Below are 4,952 nucleotides of genomic sequence, written 5' to 3'. Positions count from 1 at the left end.
ATGGAGAGCTGGAGGAGCCGGAGGAGCTTCGGGAGCAGGGGCAGGTGGAGGAGGTGGAGGCTGCTGTGGTGCAGACTGCTGTGGAGGAGGCTGCTGTGGAGAAGGCTAGTCATACTGAGGCTGGTAATCCGCCTCATATTGAGGATAGTATGGTGGAAGCTCATACGCAGGAGGCACATACTCCTGTGTGGATGATCTTCCCTGAGATTGGCTCTCAGGGACATGCTCCTGTGCAAATTCAGTGCCGGAGCTCGAAGCTGATGGGTCCGTCCGATCAAGAAATGTTTCCCCATACGTGGGGTGAATCGCAGTTGCTAGGTTCCTAAGTCTCTTTTTACTGGGAGTCATATCGTCGATCTGTTAAAAAAACATTATACTTAGAAATTAATATAATTTAAATAAGTTATTAAAAATATTCTAAAACTAATTCCAAACTAAATCTAATTCAATCCAAAACTAATTCCAAGCTTAATCTAATTCCTTTCTAAACTAACCACCTAAAAACTATATTAAAAAAAATTACCTTATGGAGAAGCGAGGTCGTTGTTAGAGAGAGAGGAGTGAGCATCAAAATAGCATCCACGCCCCAGGTTTATATAAGGATTTAGGTTTCGTCTTTAGTGGGTCGTAACTTCGCCGTAACTTACGTCTCACTTACGACCACATAAAATTTACGACGAATAAAAAACGACATCTACTTTGCATTTACGACGAATTAAAGACGCCCACATGAAGAATTACGACGAATTAAAGACGACTGTGTTTAGCTTACGACGAATTAAAGATGAAATTGGCACAACCCAAATTAACAACTTGGTTACGACGACCGGTTTTATAGGAAGGCTTTTGCGACCTATCCCCTAAAACCCTCCACTTCTCCTTCCAATCGGCAACATTGTTTTGTAGGCGAACCATCGCCTTCTCGTTGAACGCTTCCTTCATCGTCTCATTAACAGCAATAGACCAATTATATTGTTGCTACAAAAAAGTTTAAATTGAAAATAATTAAATAAATTTCAAAATAAATATACTTAATTAAATATTGAAAAATTTAATTAGAATTAAAATTTTAATTACCGCAAAGCACTTGAACCACATCCTCCGTACGTGGTCCGGTGTAAGAGTCCAATTCGGATGCGCTTCCCGAAAGGTTGCCTTGATGATTCCCGAAACGCTCCGTCCAAGACAATAGTCCGTCTTAAACCTACAAAATTTACAAGAATTTATGAGACTGATATATGTATAATTAAAAATAATTAAATTTTTAATAATTAAAAATATATTTAAAATTACCATAAAGTGTTAGGAGGTCGATTTGGGTCGATGATGGGAAGACCTTCTCGTCCAGGCATCTGGAGGAGATCTTCCACCGTATATCGAGCATATGGAGCATTAAGTGGAACCATCAAATCCGGATGGGGAGCTGGAGGAGCCGGAGGAGCTTCGGGAGGAGGCTGCTGTGGAGGAGGCTGCTGTGGAGAAGGCTAGTCATACTGAGGCTGGAAATCCGCCTCATACTGAGGCTGGTAATCCGCCTCATATTGAGGATAGTATGGTGGAAGCTCATACGCAGGAGGCGCATACTGAGCAGGAGGCACATACTCCTGTGCGGATGATCTTCCCTGAGATTGGCTCTTAGGGACATGCTCCAGTGCAAATTCAGTGCCGGAGCTCGAAGCTGATGGGTCCGTCCGATCAAGAAATGTTTCCCCATACGTGGGGTGAGTCGCAGTTGCTAGGTTCCAAAGTCTCTTTCTACCGGGAGCCATATCGTCGATCTGTTAAAAAAAATATTATACTTAGAAATTAATATAATTTAAATAAGTTATTAAAAATATTCTAAAACTAATTCTAAACTAAATCTAATTCAGTCCTAAACTAATTCCAAGCTTAATCTAATTCCTTTCTAAACTAACCACCTAAAAACTATATTAAAAAAAATTACCTTATGGAGAAGCGAGGTCGTTGTTAGAGAGAGAGGAGTGAGCATCGAAATAGCATCCACGCCCCGGGTTTATATAAGGATTTAGGTTTCGTCTTTAGTGGGTCGTAACTTCGCCGTAATTTACGTCTCACTTACGACCACAGAAAATTTACGACGAATTAAAAACGACATGTACTTTGCATTTACGACGAATTAAAGACGCCCACATGAAGAAATACGACGAAATAAAGACGACTGTGTTTAGCTTACGATGAATTAAAGATGAAATTGGCACAACCCAAATTAACAACTTGGTTACGACGACCGGTTTTATAGGAAGACTTTAAGGACCCCCCCCCCCCAATTTGTTTATAATAGTTTCTTGGGAGGAATCCTCAGGCGTTTGAAAAATCTCTCGAAGAGATTTAGAATCTGTTTTAAGAATGGAAGATTGAACTTGTACATTTTGAAATGAGGTAGTGAAGTCCATATTTATAAGCTTGAATCTAAGCATTCGTCCTAATGTCCAAGTAAATTTACGACGACATAGATACGAATATATTGTGCTAGTGTCTAAGTCATCGTAAAATCACTACCAAGTTACAACGAATGGTAATATCTCGTAAAATCATTAGTCGTGACTTCGTTGTAAAATAGGCTGTGTCTTTAATTCGTCATTATTTACTTCGTGTCTACGATGACTTTATTGTTTACGACGAAATAGAGACGCCACTTGGTAATACCCTAAAACCGAAACTCCAAATCCCAAACATCATAAGTTATACTCAAAACCCCCAAACAACGAAAGGTCATAACTTATCCAAACGTTTTTTTTTTACATTAAGTTCATACTTTAACAAAATAATGAAAACGACAAACAACAAATTAAAATTTCATAAATTCAAGTTACAATAAGTTCATACTTAAACAAGATAATGAAAACCACAAACAACAAAGTTACATAACTTAAAGTTCACTCGTCATCAGAACCATCATCCGGATCATCACTTTCTTCAAATTCATCTTCGATGGCTTCATCCGCTACTTCGTAGGGCAGATCTTCATATCCCGGGTTTTGCGGATCAACAAGTAAGATTTCATTTGTAGCTTGTTCTGCTATGTCCACTTCATTTACGGCATCTTCTTGTAAAGGTGGTTGTTCATCACTCAATACTCGGCCCCGAGGTGTAACTTTTATAGCGGCTAACCAAGATATTCCAGATTGTCTGATCCTCGGATATGGAATAAAACATACTTGATCTGCTTGAGATGCCAAAACATAGGGTTCAAATTTGTTGTACCTCCGTGTAGCATTGATATCCACAACTCCAAACTTGATATACCGAACACCTCTATTCTCGGTGGGGTCGAACCAATCACATTTGAAGAGGACACATTTCATCTTCACTAAACCAGGGAATCCACTTCGATGATCTCTTGTAAGATCCCATAGAAATATGTTTCACCTTTTACACATATTCCATAGATAACTGTTGCTCGATGACTTTCATACTCGTAGGTGTGAAAAGTGTAACCTCGTGTGAAGTACATAGGTGATGTGGTGACCTTAGCGATGAGACCTTGTATCAATTCATGAACCCACAGACTGTAATGTGGATCATCATAATCAACTTGTAATTTATATCATTAATATGTCATAATATAACTAACATATTAACTTATTAATTATATTTATAATTAATGTGATTTATACAGGCATTTTTAAACACTTTACAAAGTGTTGGTCTTTTCGTTTATTGAGATCATTAGTTGATATTCCGGGTATAGCTTCTTTAACTTGAGCCACAAAATCGCTGTTTTAACAATTGATCAATAGTATAATATTACAATAAGTATATATATAGAGTGAAAACAATTTTAATTTGTACCTTTCGAATAACTGCATCTCCTCGCAGTTAAGTAGTAGATATGTGTGGGCACTGTGAGCGTCTTCTGTACTCGACCACCAAACTTCTTTTAGTTTCCCACCTATACGTCCAATCTGACAGAATATGTCTGGAACATCTTCAACAATATATTTCGGCATAACATCACCATCATCATTTCTGGTTGGAGCTCTTTTTCGTGTACGGACTTGTGACCCAAAGTAGTATGAGGTGAAGTGAGATGTTTCCTCATTCAAACTCCCAGCAACAATTGAACCTTCCACCCTTGCAAGATTTTTTGCTTTTTCTTTCAAATGTTTCATGAATCGCTCGTAAGGATACATCAATCCATTATGCACAGGTCAACGAAGCAATGCCTCATACGGGAGGTGGACAACTAGATGTTCCATGACGTCAAAAAATTATGGAGGAAAATTTTTCTCCATATTGCACATTAAGATCGGGATATTCTCATCAAGTTGTCTGATGACATCTTCAGTTAAGGTACGTGAGCTTAGATCTCTATAAAATAAATCTCCAATACCTGCAAATAACATGTGCAACCATAATTAATAAGATAAATTATGTATTTATGTTTTCTACATTAATTAAGACTAGATTTGAACCCGCGCAACCGCGCGGATGTTAATTTTCTTTTTATTTACATAATATATAGATTTTACTTCAAGAATGGTATTTTTATTATAATTTTCAAGATACGTTTTCCCATCAAATCAATTATATAAAAATGTAACATGTTTATGTATCTTTGTTTCTATATTGTTGAATAAGTGTTTCATTTTTATAAATATTTAAAATATGTAGTTTGGTAAAATAGAAAATAATTTTCATTACTAAAAACATGGTAACTGAGTTCAAAATTATAAAGTTAACAAAAATTTAACTTATATCTTCTTTGACTATAATTAAAAATTAATTGATTAAACAATTAGTATTTTTTTATTTTTAAAAGTGAACTATCTAATACCAAACAAATAACATTGACATATATTTAAATAAATTACATACAATGTATACTATTAAACATATATTAAAAGTCTAGATTTAATCTAAAGATTAAAAATTAAATGTATTTGCAAAAAAGTTAAATCATAGATATTTTAAATATAGTATATATTATT

Source organism: Brassica napus, chromosome C1 (assembly GCF_020379485.1).
Source record: "Brassica napus cultivar Da-Ae chromosome C1, Da-Ae, whole genome shotgun sequence".
Classification (NCBI taxonomy): Eukaryota; Viridiplantae; Streptophyta; class Magnoliopsida; order Brassicales; family Brassicaceae; genus Brassica; species Brassica napus.
The sequence above is the reverse complement of the archived record's forward strand: the minus strand, read 5'-3'. Positions refer to the sequence as shown.